The 23,317-nt window shown below is 40.6% G+C and overlaps 1 long non-coding RNA gene across 1 annotated transcript; it reads left to right on the forward strand.

The window, feature by feature from the left end:
* Nucleotides 1-4,266: 4,266 nt before the first annotated feature.
* LOC138919815 (uncharacterized) lies at nucleotides 4,267-23,317 on the forward strand. Its single transcript, XR_011430387.1, has 3 exons — nucleotides 4,267-4,401; nucleotides 22,718-22,868; nucleotides 22,964-23,317. It is a non-coding gene; the product is annotated as an uncharacterized lncRNA (long non-coding RNA).

The raw sequence follows: 23,317 nt of genomic DNA on the forward strand, positions 1-23,317 counted from the left end.
GTAATTATTATTTTATCATTTCTAAAAGTACTGTTTCATTGTGATTCAAGTCTCTTACACTATATATTTCCTATTTCCTGAAACTATTTTCAAGCTTGTATATTTGATTTAAGTTGTGAGTCTTATTATTTCAATATTTGAAATTTTAAGAGCTCCATTTCTGCTGGATTTTACTTGTGCTGCCTGTTTCCTTGGGGTTTTTTCATTTGTTTGTTTTTGACTATGTGCCTTATCCTTAAAAGCATTTATGGGAATTTTCAAGGTGTAGAGTGATGATCCATTTCTTGAGAGAGGACTTTTATTTGCTTGGAGAGCATGAAGCATTAATAGTCTGGAACTTTTTTTTTTTTTGAGGAAGATTAGCCCTGAGCTAACATCTGCTGCCAATCCTCCTATTTCTGCTGAGGAAGCCTGGCCCTCAGCTAACACCCATGCCCATCTTCCTCTACTTTATATGTGGGACACCTGCCACAGCATGGCTTGCCAAGCGGTGCCATGTCCACACCCAGGATCCGAACTGGTGAACCCCGGGCCGCAGAAGCAGAACATGTGAACTTAACCACTGCACCACCAGGCCAGCCAATAGTCTGGAACTCTTTTAAAATAAATCCTCAGTTTCAGGTTTTTGAGGACTCCTAGTAAATTTTAAAAAAATTAATAAACTTTATATTTTACAGCATTTTTAGGGTCACAGAAAAATTGAATGTGTAGTACAGAATTCCCCACATACATCTTCTCCCTGCACACCATCAACATCCCACACCAGTGTGGTACATTTGTTAAAGCTCCCTAGTGAATTTAAATTTAGTTGAAAATCTGCATAATCACTAACTCTTGTTTACAACTTCTTAGAGACATTGCTCCCTTCTTTGTTCGGCACTGAAGCAACTTCCCTGAAGTGCCCTCATGTTAAAGAAGACGTGGTTTACACCTGGTTCAGACTTCAACTGGGAATGGAGCTTCATGAGGGGAAGGTCTCCTATTAAAAACCCCCTACTTGGCATGTTCTGAGCGTCACTTTTTGTCCCTGTGCCAATGAGGCCATGAAAACTGAAGCTCATCTTTCCCAGGTTCAGCAAATGTTCTCACAAAAAAGTGGTTTTCTCCTATGAGAAGAAATTTCTATGTGTTTTCTCCTACAGGTAGAATTTGGCCTGAAAAATCCCTACAATCTCCATAAGGTCTTCAGTGCAATTAACAAAGCTTAAAAGTCTTTTCCTCAGTCTTTTTAGTTGTTTTCAGTGGGATACCTGACCAAACGTTTTATCAGAGACAGAAGTCCACTTATTCTCTCAATCAACAAACCATTATTGACCATCTACTACTGTGCTGGATATTTGCTGGAAGCAATTATCCACTGGATATTATTCCTGTCCTTGAGGAGGTTACAATCAAGTACAGGAGGAGGTGCATAAAAACTATTCATCGTAAAAGTTTTCTGAACTTAGAGAAGTTCAACATTATTTTTAATGCAGTGTCCCTGTGTTTTTCCCAAATGCAGTTGGAGTAATTAAGAACTAAGCTCTGTGGGAAGAGACTTGTGAATCATTACTCTCTGTACCAACACCCCAGTTTTTCCTCGTTCCTATGAAGGAACAGAGCTCCAATAGAAGGAACTGAGGAACAGAATTGGAGTGAAGATGAGGGTTCCAAGGACGTTATCACTGGCTTAAACTCTGTTTTCTTGGGGCCATTAAAATGCTGAGATAGTCTGCTCTCTCCTGTTGTCTGAACCTGCTTCACTCATGTGAATCGTGAGTCTGACCTTCCTGAGGAGTCCGCTATCACCAACATCAAGGAGACCTTGTAGGTGTCACCTCCAGTATTAATCATACCAGTGGATGTCACTTTGTTGAGTTAATTATTTTACTGCTTCATGTGATCATAGAGTAGTTCTATAGACATTGCAAAACTTGAGTAGGACCTGCAGCTGCCATAAGATTTAGAGTTCATTTGACACTTTTGAGTATGCTTTTTTAATCCCAGGAAAATGCTTAATACATTTTTTATGATTAGGACATTAGATTTTATTCATATAGCATAGAAAAAAAATCCAACAAATCAACTTTAAACAGTGAGATATTTGATACCATATCTTTATTTACACATCACTTTGGGAAAAACAGTCCTGAAAGGCAAACCAAGGTTAATGTTCCGGCAATCAGCTGAAGTTAATTGATGGAGACATTTCAGAGTAAAATAAAATTATCTTGACAGCTTTTCAATAGGATAACAACCTGACAGTCAAAGGACTACCTAATTTTTTCCCTAATCACGACAAATTATTATTAATAGCAGCTCGCACATGTATCACACATCTTGAGGGACGGATCCCTGTAGATTTTAGAGCACAGATTGGTGAAATAGCCTCCCTCTCATTAGCTAGATCCTGGGCATTCCTAAAATAGTGATGCAAGAGTAGTTTGTTCCAAATTAAGTTCAAAAGGCTGTTTAACTTCTTAAATTTAGACTATAAAGCAAATACCTAAAAATATGAGGAGTGTTAAAAGTAATGTTCCAGAAACTTTCACCAAATAATTGTAGCCCACATGAGTAATTTTTCTATTCCTTTCCTTTTTTTGAGAGAATGACTCACTGATCAAAAAATTTTGCTATGCTCACAGAATATGCATTACATACTTGATGTGAATAAATCTTTTATAGTTTTAGAATAGGTCATAAAGTCGTAAAATGAGGGACAAGAGGGAAACTCTTTTCATTTGGACACATATCCTAGGAAAGATTTGGGAGTGGGGTCCCAAATTATACCTTTCATTTCCCTAAGCCTTGAGATCATGCCTTTGTGTATTTATGAGTGCTGGAAGGAAGAAGAGAACATGGAAGATAAAATCCTGGGTGGAGGCTGGACTATGTCCATCTTTATGCCCTTCTGAGAATCCAAGAAAACTCCAGAATAGTAGGATGGAGAGAGGAGCTGGTGAGAGGCCATCCAGGTAAGGTAGAGCTGAACACAAAATTGGGAATTCTTGACTAAAGGCAAAAAACAGACCTGCGCCTGGGCATTTATAACTTATAAATCAATTGACAAACTGTTAAATAAAATACATTCTATCTTCCTATCTTGAAAATTTACCTTCAAAAATGAGAAATTGAAAATTTTATGTAAAGCTATTGTTTTTATATTGCTTTATAAAACAATATTCATAATTATTTATTAAATTTAAAGGCAAAAAACTGTAAATAATGAATATCACATTTTAAATTAAGAATAATTTAAATAAAGCTGAAATTTAAATATATTTTAAAATGTTAGTCAATTTTACTAAATATCCTTATAATAGTGTTTGCAATTGTAGCATTCATCTTCCAACTAGTCGCTGCTGTAAACAAGTGGTATGCTTCTTGGTGTTAGGCCTAGATGTGCACATTTAAGGGAAAAACGAATCATTCAATATTGCAAAATATTCTTCAGCCAAGTGCAGCTGTTATGAATATTGCACCAATCCATGAATAACTCCAGAATCATGAATTGGAACACAAAGAAGAGCAAGAAAAAAGATGTTCAGTTCTACTGAGAAATGGCACGTTATTCTGCAAGAATCTATTACATCCATGCTATCTGAGTGGAAGGATTTGGCAAATTAATAAGTTTGTCTTAATTTTTTTTTTAACCTAGGTACATATGGGGCTTAAATGCTCTTCTGATTCCATAGCTGTGTTCATTTCAGTGGCAAACCTTCCTGGTTTTTAGACATAGTGGTTTTTTGTTTCTTGATCTAGGTAAAAAAATGAGAAGAAGCGTTTCCCTGGGGCCTGAATGGTGTTAGTCACACACATGGATGTTTAAGGTTGTGATTTGCTGGTTACCATAGTCAAGCACTAGATTCCAAGTGACAGAGGCACCCATGTGCTTTTCAAAACTTTTATCTAAGTGTATGTGATATGTGGAGCTCTCTAAAGCATGGAGCCCTGGGCATTGTCAAAAGAGCTTTATGAATTCCAAAGTCATTGGCTCTGTTTTGTAGAAACTTACCCATGTTGCCTAAAGAACTTTCACACCTAACCTGTGGAGGCAGGCAGAAGTGTAACACCGAGGCACCCGGGAAGAAAGCCTTGGGATGGCTTGTTCCCTGATGGTTTGGGTGAAGGAAGGGAGGTGACTGTAGGTATGGGTGGGAGCAGGGATGGGGGAAAAGAGCCATTTGGAGGTGCAACTCTCTTGTGAGAAGGTTTCCACATAAACAAACTTTGAAATAGAATTGCAATTGTTCACATGGATGTCTGTAGATTCCAAGTGTGTGGTATGTTTCATGGAGTATTTTTTTCATCAATATCTGTCGAGGATTCTTCAAATAGCCCGGTGCCTCTCTCAGAATCTATTAAGAAGCAGTTTCAGGAATGTAGAGCTCTCCAGAGCCCCATTTCAGCTGCTACAGTAAGGTAAGATAAAAGGAATGGAAACTAACTACTTCGAGGATAGGTTCAGCTTTTAAAGTATTTGTTACGTCTGGCTCCTTTTTTTTTTTTTTTTTTTTGGCAAGGGTACAGAGGTTAAAGCTGTGATAAAGAATAGCGGAGAGCTACATGATAATGAAAAACTGGGCTTTTATGGAACATTCTTTAATTTCTAAGGACATCAGACCACAATGTTATGCATATTTTTAATGAATTCTATTTTTTCAGCCTATTATTTATGCAACCAAATAACCAGATAGTTTACATTTAAAAATAACAATTCCAAAAAATTAAAAAGAAGGAGGTTGCTATGGAAATTATTCCACGTACATCTGATAGGTGAGTGTCTCAATTTGAAACATGAGGTGGTCTCAGGAGAAATACAAATTTACACTGCAATAATAATGTAAAAAGAAAATCCACTAAGCTAAATGAAAAGGATATTATTTGTGTTGAAGAAACTCCCTTATTTCTTTTTCTTTATTCAATAATAGGAATATAGTCCTTTATATTAACAGTATGGGCAGAAACTAAACTGAAAAGCTGAAAATTCCCTTTCTGTTGTTTGTGTTTCATCAGCTGATACGTAAACATCAAGTTTATGAGAAAATGAACTCAAGTCCCCTCTCAGAATAGGAATGGGCTGGTTCACTGATAAATATTCAGACACTGTAGTGATGGTATATGAGCCAGAATCAGGGTCTAAAACAAAATCACCATAATAAGCAAATACGTAATCTCTAAAGGGGTTTTCCAGACAAATTGGAATGCCATCTGCTATGTTTAAAGGATTGGGCATAATGAAAAAAACATTTTGAACACAAATGTTCCACAATACAAGCTGGGTTTATGCAGATGCTGGAATTCCCAAAGCACTGAGAAAGAAGGTGACTGGTTAGAAAAGGCAAATAATCCTGTTAGCAGGACAGGTGTGTTGTTTTGAGTCTTTGTTTAATAACTTTTCACTGAGGAGAAGCTGGTTTTTAGACCCATAATATGACATCTTTCTGTAGTCTCTATGTTCTAGAGACCTTGCTTTTCTTGGTAGGCTTTGCGCAGCTCTTGGAGTTCTTTCAAATGTGTTGGCTGGAGTTATCAGATTCAAGAGACTCTGACTTATAAGGCCTTAGCCTTTATTATTTAGCAAAAGCCATGGAATTAAGTACACAAAAACAAAATTCCAGCTTGACTACGACTGGACTGGAAAAACTTTTCAGGAGAAATTAAAATCTTAGCTGCGCCCAAGGAGAGGCCAATAATACCAGGACTATTTTTCATCGTAACTCAATGCACAGATTAGGATCACCATTTATTAGGATGACCTGCACTGACTCATGGCTTTGTGCCAAGCACTTTAGAGGAGGTGGATTGATTTTTTCTGGACAGTAAGTGTCATTTAGCTTGCTATTGTTGCTGTGCCCTTAATGACACCCTAAAGACTTGATTGAGTTAATGTTCCCCCCTTAGTATCAGGAAGGAACTTAAGGGTCCATGAAAATTTAGATTCTTGTTATTATAATTAGAGATAATGAGGACAAATGTACAGAGATAATTGGTGCACAGCAACTGCAAAAAGATGACAAGCATGGGCAAAACAATTTGGCAGGACCGCACATTCATACATGGGGAGCAGCTGATAAGCTCCGAATGCTTTAATTCCCAAATCTTTTCTGTTTCAGGTTTATATAGTGCCCATCAACTGGGCCCTCTTCTTTATGACTATCTGCTGAACACTGGCTGAGTTAAAATTGTTTTGTTATGAGCTATTCATATCACCTTAGGGAGGCTGGCTTATAGTATGAGCCTCAATTTTCCTATAAGCCAACTAAACATGGAAACATACCTTTAGAGCAACTTAGTTCCTAAGAGGAGGGTGTGAGACCATGATGCTCTGGCTGCTCCCTCTTCCCTAAGTGCAGAACTAGGAAGCCGTCTTTTACTCCCACTGTCAGTACTATCCCTAGGCAGCAGCACTTGCCATAGAGACAGTGGTTGGGAGGGAGCTGGGGTGATAAGTGTGGGGGCTGGCCAGGGCTTGCTGCTAAAACAGGCAATGACTTGAACAGGCAGTTGCCTTGGGAGAAAAAAAGAGGGAGCTTTGAGAGCTAGTACCCCAAACAAAGACCTAGAGGTGACACGGTATCAATTGCCCACAAACCCTCCTATCATCACCAAGATACAATAATGGAAACTGCTTCCTTCTCTAGCCACATGACATATCTTCTCTTGTCTTTTTATGATTTTCCTTTAACTGCAGGGCTACCCTTGCTGTTCACATTACTCTAATTTAACTTGAGCAAATTTGTGGAAGAAGGAGGAAGAAGAGAAAACACACGTGTGATATGCCTGGAGCCTGTGTCTCCTTGCAATTGTACGTGACCACTGATACTGCTTTGCTTTAAGAATATGAACCAAGGGCATCCTCAGACACTGCTGGTGGGAATGCAAGCTAGTGCAGCTACTATGGAAAACAGTATGGAGCTTCCTCAAAAAACTAAAAATAGAAATATCATATGACCCAGCTATCCCACTACTGAGTATCTACCCAAACAAGTTGAAATCAACAATCTGAAGTGACATATGCTCCCCTAGGTTCATTGCAGCACTATTCACTATATCCAAGGCATGGAAGAAATCCATGTACCCATTGACTGATGATTGGATAAAGAAGACGTGGTATATATATACAATGGAATACTACTCAGCCATAAAAAAGACAAAATCATCCCATTTGCAACAACATGGATGTACATTGAGGGTATTATGTTAAGCAAAATGAGCCAGACTGAGAAAGACAAACACCATATGAATTCACTCATATGTGGAAGATAAACATGTGGACAAAGAAAACAGTTCACTTGTTACCAGGGCAAGGGGGGTGGGGGGTGCACACAGGGGTGAAGGGGAGCACTTATGTGGTGACAGACAAGAAATAATGTACAACTGAAATTGCTCAATGATGTAAACTATTATGAACTCAATAACAAAAAAAGAATATGATCCACAAGCATTTTAGCTTCTCAAATAGCTAGTGTAGAATGTCCCATTACAGTTTGTTTCCATTTCTTCCTTAAACATTTTCAGCTTCTACCATTCAGATGCAAACATCTAAATTTATGGCATTGAACAGTTTCAGCAACCAATATGTCTGTTTTATATTCCAACAAATGTAAGAGGTTGAAGCTGTTTTTTGATGAAAACCAAGAGGAGCAGTGTTTTTAATCTTCCTCACTCCTTCCCTCCCCAGATGACCTTGAAAAAACCTTCAGTTCCAGTTTTCTCATTTATCAGATGAGGATGGTTGTACTTGTAAGGATTACTTGAGATGACACGTGGGAAAGTGCTAAGTGCAATATGGAACATTGTTATAAAAATGTAAGGTCTGTCTGTTATTAGTGGTCAATATTATGCTCTGGTGTTAGAAAAACTAAGAACAAAGGAGCATCCAATAGCCATGTAAGGAGACCCCTCTCCAATGGAGAAATATAATTTCTATTCATTAAGATAGAAGTAGAATCTTAGAAAAGGCGTTTTTTTTTTTTTTTTTTGTCTTTACGTGTTGTAAATCCATTTTATGCATAACGTTAAAAGGATCACTTCTAGATAATGAACACTAGTGATTTAGGGCCCAGGGCCATATTGTTTAGTGGGTAAAGTAGAATCCAAACCTTAGGTTAAAATATGCCATGAGCAACACTGTGTTGTGTGTGTGTGTATGAGAAAGAGAGAGAGATTGTCGATAATCACTGCCACTTTCTTTAACTAACATATTTGTTTCTTGGTTTAAAGCATAAGGTATTTTTTCATGTCAGTTTGCAATATCACTTGGCCATATGAACTTCTTACTATCCTGAATGTGATAGCGCACATCCTTCATGGGCTTATGGGAAGCCCATCTCACTGCTTCCCAACGCATTCATACAGGAGACGTAACTAAAGTCTGAACTATTAGCGCTTGTCCTCTGGCTGAATAATGCTTTGCTTTTGTGGTGGTTGACTAGATAATGAGAAATTAATGAGTTCTGGATCTCCTCTGCATTGGTTTCACTTGGGGGATGACAAGATACCTCCTGACTTTGGACAGTTTAATCCAGCTCATAAAAATGGCATATTTATCTCTATCATGACGGCTAGGGAACAGGATTTTAACAATGTTATATCCACAAATCACTTAAGTCTAAGAATGTGGTCTCAATGGTAGTTCTGTTACAAGCATGGAGAAACAATGGGTACTCCTTCTTAGTAATTGGGACAGCTACCACATTGACTGTGCAATTGCTTGAATTGTCATGTGGTCTACCGTAGGGAACTCTGGTATCTCTTCTCCGCAAAACTGTTCATGGAGTGGTTCCCAACTAGGGACGATGTACTGCTCCCACTCCAGGGGACACTTGGAAATGTTTGAAGATATTTTGGATTGTCATGACTGGAGAGGTATTGTAGACTTCCGGTAGGTAGAGGCCAGGAATGCTGCTAAACATCCTACAATGCACAGGACACCCCCCCCCCCCCCCAACAAAGAATTGTCAGGTACAAGATATCAATAGTGCTGAGAGAAACCTCAGGAAACCCTGTCTTTGAGGATTTCAGGGTAAAGGGTTTCAGACAGTTACCTGGCAGGGGACAGGGAGAATGAACCATGAGCCTGAGTCAGATCCACTCCACAATGGCTATGAAAAAGAGTCAGATTTGGTGGTGATAAAGTATGATTCAGAGCATCCTTTTATGAGAAAGACATAAGGCCCCCATTCTCCTCCTGGGACCACATTAATATTGCTCACACCTCACTGCTGATTCTCTGAAATAAAGCATTTAGTGTTTACTCCCCCACTTGTTGGTAATCCTGCAGGGAGGAAAGAAATCCAGAGCAATTAATGACACGCCATATTCCCCTTATGTTCCTATTCACCTCCCGACCAAATATATGAGGGACTGTAGGCAGTACATATGTGGCCATTTGCATGGAAACTTTTAATGAAGAGGCTTTTGGGAGCTGCACAACGTCTGCACACAAAATACGCAGGCGGGGTGGCAAAGCAGCTGCAGGATAACTGATCGAGTTTCCAAATTCCAAGGATTATGTCAAGATTCATTCATATTAAGTCAACCTGGGATCCGCAACCTATTGTAAATGAAACTAATTCAATAAGGGCATCTGCTGTGTTCCTTTTCACATTGCCTTCAGCAGGCATTATCTTTTTATTTTGAGGGAGCTTTTTGTTTTTGTGCCCCGTGACAGCAACTCTTCCCTCCACGAAGCACTGAGCCTTTGCCAACTTTCCAACCACCTTCTGAATAAATCACCTGTGTTCCATCAGGCGGCAGAGAGGGCATTTTGAATTTCCTGTGGCAGATGGTTTGACACACCTAATTGAAGTAGTATATCTTTCAGAGAGTCTTGATATTCTATAAGGAAATGTACAGCATGTCACATTGTGACAAATCTCTACTGGCTGAAATAGGAAATTTGGAGTAAATGTATTGAACTCAGCACAGACATGGCGTTCTTTCAAGGGGGGAAAAAACCCCTACCTCTAGACACTCCGCTTTATTAAGGCAGACATTTTTGCCAGTTACATCTAAGAAGGGCATCAAGGGCTCTGTTAGCCAATTTGGGAATAGTGTTATAATGAACTGAATAAAGAAGGCCACCTGTAAAAAATTAGGCATAATCCAGGAACAGAATGGCTTTTGAAAAACCCAAATAGAGGTCCATAATTTAGAAAACTGAACTCCGTTACTGGCTTTCAAGGTCCACCAAATGAGAATGCATTTTGTTATCACAGAATCTCACAGGGCATGATGGGAAAGAAACAACTGATTTGGAGTTCTAACATCTGAGAGGGCTTTCAGCTATGCTTGAAATGAATAGTGGAAAAGGCATTTCCATGAACAAAATTCAGCTTCCACTAAGTGGGAGCTTTTCTATATTTAGGTTTGGGTCTTCAGGTGAAAGAACTTTTGCAGTGGAGCAAATGGATGTAAAAAGACTGCTCCTTTAACAGAAGCTGGATCACGTCTTTCTTCCGCCTCAGTAGGTCCTTTTGGGGGTTGGCGGAGCAGTGAGAAAGCTATTGCTGGGAGAATTGCTATCGCAGTCCTGTGGCACGGCTGTGGCTCTGAGAACCCACTGGGAGAAAATGGTATAATAATACATTATAAGGGAAGCAGAGAGAAGAGGTTTATGAGAGGAGTGACCTGGAACCTGCAGCCGCCTGGCACCCCACGACTCAGCACTGTCTAGACTGGGTTGATTGATGGCTCGGCCCCTCCATCCTGCCTGGGCTGCACGGCTTCACTGGCCTCGCTCTGCTTCAGACTTGCATAGAAAGACATAGTTTCAAGCCACTGCCACAGGGGGATTGTTACAATTTCTTGGAGGCCTGGTCCTTGTTATTTATTATAGATGATTCTTAATTTGCAAGATAGTTCCACACCTGAGGGCTTGCCGAATGAACAAAGCTCCCATTTCCAGATCAATCTGTAAAGGTCTTATATATAGTGCTTTAAAAGAAATCCAGTTGCTGGTTGCTATTGTATCTTATTTCTCTTTTAATTCAAATCTCTGCTCAAATGTCACCATCCCAGGGAGGTCTTCTCAGATTATTCTATCCAAAACACCAGGCTCTATTCCTCTCCATCCCTTACCCTGGTCTAGTTTCATCTATGATACTGTTACTACCTCACATCATTTTGTGTATCTATTCGCATATTTTCTGCTCCCCTTCCCTGGACATCTCCCTTTCCTCTTCTCACCTCCCATCGTAGGACCAGGAAGCCATGAGCCAGATAGTCCTCTCTTGTTCACCATTATGTCTTCAGTATCTATACCAGTGCCTGGCAGATAGTAGGTGAATAAGTAAATCCTTTGGATCATTCCCAGGTTGACTGTGACTTTCTGATTCACCTAGACCCTACCTGAGGAATGGGTATATGCCTCCCATGTACTTGACATCGCCATGTGTGTTACAGGAGTCAAGAGAGGTGGATATAGCAGTGTGGTGTCTAAGACCCTCAAATGATCTTTTTATGGAGGGGAGTTTGTTTTCCTGATCTCTCCTCTTCTACATCTTGACCCTGACATGATGGGGTTCTTTCTCTCCTCCTTAAGCCTCTGCTTTTTCTGACCTTAATACATCATCTTTACTCAAGTCTTATGTATCCCTGACTTTGATTTCCAGAGATCTGTTCTGCTTTGCCCAAGATTACTGTCAGATTCCTGATTTCATCACCACCCTCCACTGGATCTGTTCTTACTTGGTCACCAGGACATTCCTGTTGCCAAATCTACTTGATCCTTGTCTAGCTTATTTGCCATCTCAGCAGCATTGATGCAATGCAAACCTCTTTCCTTTTGAAATATTTTCCTCTCTTGGTTTCTGTGACCCTGTTTGTCCCTTATCTTTCTTCTTCCTTAATGGCCACACCTCCCCAGTCTCATTTACAGGCTTCTCCTCCTCTCCCCAACCATTGCGAGGTGGAACCCCTGATCCAGTGCTTCTCGAATTTTTAATGTGCATACACTCACGCAGGGAATTGATAAAATGAGGACGCTGATTTAATATGCTTGGGTTGAAGCCTGTGATTCTGCATTTCTAATGAGCTCCCAGGTGAAGATTATGCTGTTAATCCAAGGCCATCTATACCCAGTGGTCAGGGACCTTTTGGAAGGCAAAGTGTAATGCGTCACTCTCCTACTTAGAACTCATTAGTGCTTCCCACTACACATTGGATTAAATCAGGTTACTTATCATAGTCCTTCAGTTCCTGCATAAAGACTCCTATCTACCTCTCTAACTCCATCTCATGCCTTTTTTCTGGCGTCCTATACTTCAGCCACACTGCCGTCTTCTAATTCCATAAATACTCCAAACGTCATGGTTAGGAGTGTGAGCATGAGAGTCAGACCTCCAGGTTGCTGATCCCGGCTCCCCTACTCACTCTCTCTACAACTGTGGGTGAAGAACTTAACATTTCTGCCTCTGTTTCTTTTTCTGTAAAATTGGAATAATAGTATCAGCTACCTTATAGGAAAATGATGAGGCCAAAAAGAGAGAATACATGTAAACACTTAGAGCATGTGGAGACCATCTAGTAAATATAAGCCATCATTAATTCTTCCTTGTTTGTCTTCTTCTGTGTCATAATGTTTGCCTTTTGGCCTTTAGGAGATGCTATCCCTTCTGCCAAGAAAGCATTTCCCTTGCTCTTTGTATTGCAGGCTCCTTCTCACCTTTCAGACATTCAACTTAATGTTACCTTCTTAAAGAGATATTTTATGACTACCTCTCTAAATTAGATACCCTGCCCCTACCTTCTCTATGACTACACATTGTTTGTTTCCTTTGTACCTATTGTCTGTTTATTATCTATTTTACCCATTAGACTGTACACTCCATGAGGGTAGGGCCATATCTTTCTTGTACATCACCAAAGCTCAACAGAATGCCTTAATAAATATTTGTTCAATGAACAAATGAATGAATGGGTGTTCCTGACCCCCAGATGCTGGTGTGACCTGAATTCCTAAAATTTAGAGAATCTAGAATAAAGACACTGGAAATTAATCTAATGTCCTAATGTCCTTTTAACCTAACTCTCCTATTTTATTGAAACAGAAGGTCATAATAGTTTCCCAAGCTTGATGACTGAGTTAACATTTCCAACTGTGGCTTGTGCCCTGATGCTGATTAGCTCCAGTACGTTAGTTTAGCAGGAAGTATGCAAGATTACTCTCTCTGTTTCCAGATTCTTCAATTAGCCCTTTCCCCACCTCAGATATGAGATACGTTGGTCTATTCCATATAGATTTACCTGGAGGGAAGAGAATTGGTGCATGTTTGGGTTCTTTTGAAAGGAGCCAGGAAATAAGCTTGATGGAAATGCAGTTGAGAAGGGAGATGAAAGGAATACTTGGTGCATTTTGGTCACTGGTCAATTTTCTATGACTTTAAGTAATTTTGAGATAAGTGAACAATGGTGGAAGTCTTACTTTCAATATTAATATTGGCATGCTCCTGTTAGTATAATTATTTAGAGTGATGAGAATACAGGGCTTAAGAATGCACTCAAGGTTTGGTATCTTGTCTTCTCCTTTGTCCTAGCCTGAAGAGTGATTTACCACGATTTCTTTCTTCCAAATCCTCCTCCCCATTCTCTTCTATGCATAATTACTAAATTAATTTTCCAAGGACTCTTCTTTGTATATGTCACCTTCTTGTTCAACAATAATCAGTAGACCCCTTCTGCTTATATAATGTATTCCTGAGTCTTTGGCTTGGAGTTCAAGGCCTTTCATCTTACAGTCCTATCCATCTCTCTCATCCTGAGTCATACTCCATTTGTGATCTCTTCTCTGCCAGAAATTTGCTTCACTCAGCTCTCCAAATTGGTCATGCTCTTTCCTGCCTCCACTATTTGCTCAAACTGTTCCTCCTGCATGAAAGGTCCTCTTTTTTTTCATTTCATGGTGGGTAAGCCTACCTTCTGCTAGGCCTGGTTCAATGGAGGCCTTCAGTCAGGTCTTCTAGGGGGGTCCCAGGTCAGGGATCCCCCCAACCCTCTAGTGGTGGGCAGTCCACAGAGGCTATATGGTATGGTATCCTCAGAGTCCCTTCTGAATGTTAAACTCATAAAGATCACATGAGATGTGATATTAGCTTTCAGCAGACATTACCACAAGGGACAGGATAGCAGCAGAACTGGAAGGAAAAAGGTTTAAGATAAGGCTAAAACTGCTTAATCTAAGGTACTGAAGGGGAGGTCTGCATGGAGCAAATTCAAGAAAAAGTTAAAATTAGCAGCAAGTATATCTTGCTCAGCCCAGGAAGAGAGAACATGCATGTGAAGAACACAAGGAAACAGCATGCTCTTAAAGGGGTGGTCCATGCTGCAGAGATCTCGCCTGAGACTAGCTAACTCCTTTCCCTTATGACTAACTCATTTTTCTTTGATCTCACCTCACTAAGTACTCATCTGGTTATAAATTCAGTCTCCTCTCCTCTCCCACCTCCTCAGGTATCTTGAATCCTAGCAGGAGGCTGCCTCACCTGGTCCAATTGGATTTTGTCACAGGAAAGATTATGCCTTAGGAAATACTTTGATATACTGATTTATACATCAATCTCTTGTAAATATGGTTACTGGGAGTCAGTGCCCACATTCTCAGCAGCACTGGCCATCATAACTAAACTGAGCTGCTGAATGTGCAAACATGAGACCCACACCCTGGAGCAGGCTGGCCCCACTAGGTCCTGCCCCTGTGAATGCCTGGCATCTAGAAGGCCTCCTTCTCAGGCTTTTCACCTCTGTCTTCAGCAGCACTCCTCAGTAACACTCACTGGCCTTTCGTAAATGCGATCTTTTCATGTAACTCCCTAGGGTCCTCTAAGAGACTGAAATGTCTTATGGGATAGGCCTATATGTCCTAATCCTAGTGCCTGGCACAGTACCTTGACTGAACACAGTCCATGTGACATGTAATAACTATTAAATAGTTACTTAATATTATAATTTAATGTTATAAATATTATATAGTTATTACTGCCTTTCCTCTGCTAGCATAGAACATCCATGTTGCCTGTTTTGCTCACTGCTGTGTGTCTCCCATGCTAATAAGGAGCGCCTGGCACATATTTGCTGCTCAGCAGTATTGGATGAATGAATCGTCTGAGAAGCCATGATGTGCTATTCCTCTTAGGATATATTTATTTTAAAGCTCGCAAGAAAGTCAGTTACTTTCACCCCCTCAGGCCCCACCTCCTGATACCTTTCTGCCTGCCTTGTCAAGATTTCAAAAATACTTTCTCTGGTTCCTGGGTAAATAAAGCTGTTGTCAATTCTCCTAGAGTGCACACATGTGTCATCCACTGTTTTACATACTTTGTATATATTCACTGTTTTAATCTTTACAATGGCTCTGTGAGGGCAACACCATGATTATCCTCGTGTTGCAGATGAGGAAACTGAGGCACAGGGAGTAAAGTGATAGCGTTGGATGTGAACTCAGACAATCTGGCTTCAGATTTCCTGTTCCTAATCGCTAGACCAACGGCCTTTGTGGTGGTTAGAACACCTACCTCTCACGTGGAAACTCCTCACATCATGAAATTATGGTGCATGTGAAAAGGGAGGCTTGGCTAAGACATGTAGGCAGGAAGCCTGCCCTGCACATTGTTGACAAATCATATTAATAATCAGCAAGATTTACTTGTTTGCAACATTGTGATTATACAAATTGATTAGCAATAGTTGGGATTAGATCAGACAAAGAGTTCCAGCCCTGCCCTGGAATGGCAGATAACCTAAAGGATAAAACTACTGAAGGTGAGACCAACTGGGCTTGGAGAATGACAGAGAACTCTCACCCCTCTGCTCCAGCAAGTGGTTGTCTCAGTCATTCTGCGTGATGGAATGAAAACTGACCTCTAACAACCAGGGATCTTTATGTCCTCAAAATGCTTTTCCCATGGCCCTCTCTTTCCAGACCAGGGGTGCCCTCCAGTTGCAATCGATGGGGTTCAGTTTCCTCTGATATCCTCAGAAGTTGCTACAAGCCCCTCAAAGGCTGAAGCCCCTGCTGGCTTTGTGTGACCTCAGGGAGCCACCTGAACATGTGTTAAGAGGATATATTTTGGAGTCAGACACTCCGTAGTAGTTTTAATTAACCTGGTTAATTGACCTCCCAGAACCTCTGTTCCCTCATCTACAAACTATGCACCTCATAGGCTGGTCATCAGTCAACCCAGCCCATTGCCCAGCATGTGGTAAGCACTCTATGTGTCATATATGTACGTGTATGCTCTTTTCTCTGAAACAAGGCATCGGTTCTGGGAAGGACAAAGAACTCGCACTACCGTCAGATCATTAGGCTCCAGCCCCAGGGACTTAGCCTTAGCACTTGTTTTCTCACCTATACAATAACACCCACCCTGCAATTACTGAGCAATCACCCTGGGTCAGATGATCTCCGCTCTATATCATGCAGCCCCAGCAGGAAACAGATGGCAAGCTCAATTAGAATAAATCACAGAGCGTCTAATAAAAGAACATGCACAAAGGTGAGGACAGGGTGTCGAGAATCCACGAGGAATAGGTGATACTCCTGGGCCAGTAAGAGTGGGGTCATTACCGCCCCAGTGATGGCGTGACAGGAGCTGTTATCCATACCTGTAGGAGTCAGTTCTGAGCAGAGGCTGCCTTGATGGAGCCTGACCTTAGCTAGAGAGGAAGCGGCCAGCCTGTAAGGTGACCTCGAAGGGGGCAGCTAGGGGAATACACTCCATGACCTCATTCTCCTCTCCCTATGACCTTGTGCTAGGGCTCCGCAGTGGTCAAACCCAACCTGAAGCCAGAGGTCAAGACAGCCCCTTGCTGTAGTCCTTACAGGTCAAGTAGAGAAGGTGGGAGAATATGCAGAAGGGTAACTGGAGCCCTTTGCATGGGTTACTTATTTAATACTTACAACATCCTTGTAAAGTAATTATTATTCCAGTTTTTCAGAGGAGGAGACTGATTTGTGAGCTGTGAAACAATTATATATATGTTTATGCGTGTATATTTCTATATAAACACACACATTGCATATTTATATATTTTTACTCTTGTTTTTGTTTCAAAATACATTTATTGTAGAAAATTTGGAAAAACAGACCCCTCCCTGCATAAAGTATTGATCAAATAACCTTATTATCAAAAATCACCTCTATCACCATATTTGTATATCTATTCATGGTCTTTTATATGATACATTTTTATTTTATTGTATGTCAATTTATGTCATTTCATTTTATGTGTAAAAGCATGTGTGCAGATTTCTATGTGTTATGCACTGTTCTACATGCTTTATAAATATTAACTCAGTAATTCCCATAACAATCTTATGAGGTGGGCACTATTAGTACGCCCATGATATAAATGACAGAGGTTAAGTAATTTGTCCAGAGTCACATATCTAGGATGGAGCTCAGGTTCAGATTCAGGCAATCTGGGTTGAGTCCCATTGTCAACCATTCTGTCGCACTGACTCATGTATACATAGATTGCAAAATCGGAATCATATTGTACATTCCTGTTCTCTACCTTTCCTTTTGTATCTAAATGTATGTCTGCAGCATGCATTCATTTAGCAGTTCTTTTTCTTGACTTTTCTAATCCCGAATGAATATTTCAGCAAGGAATAGAACATGTCAGTAACAGGCAGCTAAAAAATCAGGTAGAAAAAATGTGCTCCCCTAACATACACACACACTGAAAAAAACCAAAGGAAAAAAGCTCATATTTCTAGTCAAATATTGAATCATTTGACATATAGAGTTACCCTCCTATGGATCACTTAAATAAGGTCAATGCATTTAACTGGCTCTGTGTGTTTGATTCATTGCATAAGAGCAGAAAAATTAATTGGCAGTCAGTTAACCACTACGGGCATTTGATATGTACAAGAGCCTTTGGGGACTAAGGGATATGTAGGACAAGTCCACAGAACTCTCTTGCTGATGGTCTAGTTGTGGAGGCAAGATATCTGTGTAGGGAAGAATGCTATGGACTGAATATTTACGTCCCCCCAAATTCATATGTTGAGTCCTTAACGTCCAGTGTGATGGTATTTCGGGATAGGACCTTTGAGAGGTAATTCGGGTTGGATGAGGTCATGAAGATGAGGCCCTCAAGGTGGGATTAGTGTCTGTATAAGAGACACCAGAGATCTTTCTTGCTCTCTGTCTGTCTCCCCCGCACCCTCAAAGAAGAGGTCAAGCGAGCACACAGCGAGATGGTGACTGCATACAAGCCAGAGGAAGAAACCTCCAAATGAAACCTACCTTGCCGGCACCTTGATCTTCAACTTCCCAGCCTCCAGAACTGTCACAAATAAATTTCTGTTGTGAAAGCCACCCAGTCTATGGATTGTCGTCACAGCCTGAACAGACAGACAAGGAAGATAATTTTTAAAAGTAGTTTAAGGCAGTAAGTGCTTAGCACTAAGTGAAGGATATAAGAAGTATTTCAGAGGAGGGAGGGGTCTGAGCAGCTGCGCTAGTCAGATAGGGCTCCCAGGACTTGGGGGGATTGGGAGGAGGAAGAGGCTGCAGACCCACAGGCAGAGGACTTAATGACCATGCAGATTCGAAACGGGCTTACTCACGATTCACGCGATGGGTCTGAGCAAACAGCTCCTCTCCGCGATGGGCATTCGCCCTGCTCTCTGACTGGTATGGTCTTCTCCCCTCATCACCTGGTGAATGTAACTCCTGCTCAGCCTCAGGACTCAGCTTAAAAGTCTCATCCTCAAGAAGCCTTTGCTGGCTCCAAGACTTGGTTGTGGTCCCCAGTTATAGAATTCCTTGACTTTTCCTTCCGGGCACTTTCCACACTGATATGTAAATTAGTAATCTGTATAAGTTTTTGTTAATGCTTGTCTGCCCCACTGGACTACAAGCCTCTAAGTGCCCGGTTTAGGTTGTATTGTTTCTCATTATGGTCCCGAATCCTGGCACAGTCTTGGTAGGCATCAGGTGCTCAATAAACATTTGCTGGTTGACTAAATGGATGAATGGCTGTTATCCCCCGACAAGAGAGCCCTTCCTTGCTATGCAGTGACATGTTTTAAAGACAGTCTTTTTTTAGGTTTGAGGTAAGCACCACATGTATTATCAGAAGAAATATGTTGTGGTCGCTGAGACCTTGTTTTAAAAATAAGCTGGTTGACTCTGATCTGTGACAGCCTTCTTTAGAGCTTCACATTGTTTCTAATTTATGGAAATATGAGAGAATGGAAGTGCACGGTCAGGTGACAAAATAGACTGGTTGGAATAGATGGCCATACAATAGCTAAAAGAGAGCTGGGGTGTGGTTCAGATATCACATCAGACTTTTGCATCATGTCAACTTAGGATGAGAAGAAGATTTTGTTTTTTGGAGGAAGATTAGCCCTGAGCTAACACCTGTGCCCATCTTCCTCCATTTGATATGTGGGATGCCCGCCACAGCATGGCTTGATGAGCGGTGCATGGGTCTGAGCCCAGGATCTGAACTGGCAAATCCCTGGCTGCCAAAGTGGGGTGGGCAAACTGAACTGCTACACCGCCGTACAGGACGGTGTAGCAGGGACATTGCTTCCTTTTATGTTGGGTTCTCTGTGAGAGTCCTTTAACTATACTCAGCTGTTCCCATTTCCAGTTTCCTGTGGTATCAGATGTTTGGGGTAAAAGGCAAGATCTGTTTTTTAGAGACATCTGCTTAACAGAGAGTTCAGAAAACCCCGCTCTAATGGCTTTGAAATTAGCTGCTTCTGACCTATTTCAGGGCAAGTTTCCATTATCCTGGGGTGACCCTGGTGGTGACAATCCTACTCAGACACTCATGGCTCCAGTTCCTTTCCCTCTCCTGCCTCCACAGAGCATATGGCCATTTATGGTCATTCCATCCAGGTCACAAAGACGAGAAAGCTTGGGGTGGTCAAAGCCTCATTCTCTTTTGGATATTTGTGGAAGTGCAAGGCCGGTGACATTAACAAGCCTTCAGCAACCAAGGCCCTTCGTGTAGGAGCTAAAAAGGGCCAAACTGATATTCTCAATGGTCAAATGATCAAAAACAAATTTCAGTATGTTGACTGGCTAACAATGTTTGAGACCTTTTCTAATACAGAAACCCTTCCAGTGTCTTCCTCACACTCATTATTACAAGCTGGTTGATGAACTATGTTTTTACAAAAAATATGCCATGAACAAATATGACTGAAAGCCATCTCATATGTCTAAATCCTGGAATACGTCCCTTTTCCATTGGTTACTTAGTATATAGTCACATGCCACATAATGACGTTTCGGTCAATGATGTACCACATATATGACGGTGGTCCCATAAGATTAGTACCTATAGCCTAGACATGTAGTAGGCTATACCGTCTAGGTTTGTATAAGTGCACTCTATGATGTTTGCACAATGATGAAATTGCCTAATGATGCATTTATCAAAAAGTATCCTTGTTATTAAGCGACACATGACTGTATTTGAAATGCAGCTGAGAAATAGCCAGGAAGTAATATTTTAAAGTCTTTAAGCAACCAAATGATTTTCCCAAGACCTATATAGTAAATTCATATACTTTATTTATATAGTTCCTCTGATCTTCACTTTGTGCCTGCATATTCTTGCTGTATACAAAATTTTAACAAGCTTAGGAATATGGTTTCCCAGCACATAATATATTAAAAACAATATATCAGAAAGGGAAAACTCATTAGAATGAGCAAGAAGTCACAACTGATGGCCATATTGTGATGGAAGATGCAGAGAAATGAGGAAAGGCAGATTCAAGAACTACAAATAAACAAACATTACAGCAGCCTGGGGCCATTTTGTACAGGCAAGTGGCCCTCTCCCCACAGATTGGAAAACATTTCTGTATTACAACCCTGCAGGTTAAGAGGATGCTTATAGTGTTGACCCTGAATTGTCAAGCAAAATAAAAAGGCAAAATCATGACAGGTAACTTCTGTTTAAGAGTCAGAGAAGCACTCAATGTATTTTAGAAATATTTTCAAATGAAGTAGTTCAAATAAAATACGTTCAAAGGCTCTAATGGATAAGCTGTGGTTACCTGGAAAATTCATTTAAGTGAAACATCATATTTTATGATAATGTCAAAAAAGTAAGGTACGTTATGTGGTGAGAGCTGAAGAGTTCAGATAATATAATCTTGATTTCATAGACATACTGAAATATTCATGAGATAATATTTCCTCAAATAAAATTTAATAATAGTATGTTGTGTCCTATATGTTCCTAAGATGCCTAGAGTTGCAGTTAGAAATAGGGAGACAAAAATTAGGGCTCTATCCTATATACAAAATGTTTGTACCTGACTAGTTACCTCCAGTTGGAAAGCTGTGTGGAAGACAAATTCTCCAACCTGTGCAAACTTTAGACAGTCTGATCAACAATAGATTGAAATAATTCAGTTAGCAAATGTTTTCAGTAGAGTAGAAGAATTGCATTTAAACAACCAAAACCAGGGGAAGAAAACCTTAGCATCCTCTAAAGCTTGGCTCACCATATCTCGCTATTGTATTTGGCAGACAGAAGGGTACTCAAATGATGCATGCATTGGTTTAGATTCACCTGGTTTCTCTGGAGAAGACACCAAGTATGTTTTATCCTTCCTTCTTAATAGACTTGTCTTTGCCTTCTTGGGAACTAAGGAGATAAGTGCTTTGAAATTACCCAGAGAGAAGCAGATTAATGGTTTTGTTTTTCAAATATCTCAGTAAAAGATTTGAAAATTATTATTTGTAAGGTTGTAAGTAGATACTTAATGAAGCACTGCAAATTGAATATCCCCTCCAGACACACTGAATTAGCACCGTGGACCAGAGACCCACAAAATAAAGCTATTCTAAGCTAAAGCAGAAATCCTCAGGGTTCCTCATTTACCTCTGCTTCCCAAATTTCACTCCTGGGATGAGCCATGTTGAACACATTCTTTTGAGCTTGCTCTCTATCTCGCAGTTCCTGATGGAGCGTATGAGGTGCTGGTGGGGCTCAGGCACTGTCTCGTCTATCATCAATTTGGGGAGCTTGGCACAGGCTATTCAGAGGCCCAGGGTCCCAGTCATTACACATCTTTTTCATGAATGCTCTATCTGTCCAGTGTGATAAGTATCTATAGTGATGTGCAAAATGAGAGTTAGCAATGACAGCTTGGGTTCCTCTAAGAATCATTGTGAATGCTGTGATGAAATTTTGCTTATGGAAAAAGGTTCTTCCCATTCAGAGATGTCCCACCCTACTCTCTCTGTCCCGATCAGCATTTCCTTCATATCTCTGTACCACAAATTCAGTAAGTGCTCCTTAATTTTAAGGTCCAAGCCTCTACTGTTAATAATGGCTTCCCTTTACATCAATTCTTTCCCTAACTCTGTCTTCATTGATGACAGTCTATTTCTTTTTCCATATCTGGTTCACCTGCTTTGGGAGGGAGTGGGCTCTTAGAATCCAGTCCCAGTATGACTCTGTGTAATTTGAGAGACCATCTTCTCCCCACTCCAAGTCAATGATGGTATTGTCCTGGTAGTGAACTTTAGTTATTGTGTACTCCCTCAGACTGTGCCCAGCTCGTTTCTACTCATGACTAATGGGGGATTATAGCTCCAAATGGTGAATGGAAATAATTACTGAGTAATTTTTAAAGACTTATGTATAGCGTTTAAAGCACTTTCATATGTTTGATTTATTATGAACTTCAAAACAGTCTTGTGTAGAAGGTAATACAGGGATTAATTTTATCATCCTTATTTTACAGGTGAAAAAACTGAAGGAGAGTGACTTATTCTAAGTCACACCCTTAGGATTTGGCAGAAAGAAAAATGAACTGAGGCTTTCTGGATCCTTCCTACTTTCTACCTCTGGCTGCTGCCTCTCTTGGCCACTCTAGAGCATCGTGTGATGCTGTGGTATGACAACAACAAATCAATGTTGTCTCTTTTTTTTTTTAAAGAAGTGGTTCTTTTTATTTATTTATTTATTTTTTTCCTTTTTCTCCCCAAAGCCCCCCGGTACATAGTTGTATATTCTTAGTTGTGGATCCTTCTAGTTGTGGCATGTGGGACGCTGCCTCAGCGTGGTTTGATGAGCAGTGCCATGTCCGTGCCCAGGATTCGAACCAACGAAACACTAGGCCGCCTGCAGCGGAGCACTCGAACTTAACCACTCGGCCACGGGGCCAGCCCCTCAATGTTGTCTCTTGGATGTGAAGGTGATGGTATGGCTCCCATGAAAGGCGGGTGTGAATCCATTCATCTCATCGTCCCTCACATGACAATGGTGGACATTTCCAAGCTGTTTGGGATTCATGAGTAATGAAGCCTTGAAATGAAGTAAAACAAACTGGTCCTTCTGGCAA

The sequence above is a fragment of the Equus caballus genome, chromosome 21 (genome assembly GCF_041296265.1).
Source record: "Equus caballus isolate H_3958 breed thoroughbred chromosome 21, TB-T2T, whole genome shotgun sequence".
In the NCBI taxonomy this organism is placed as follows: domain Eukaryota; kingdom Metazoa; phylum Chordata; class Mammalia; order Perissodactyla; family Equidae; genus Equus; species Equus caballus.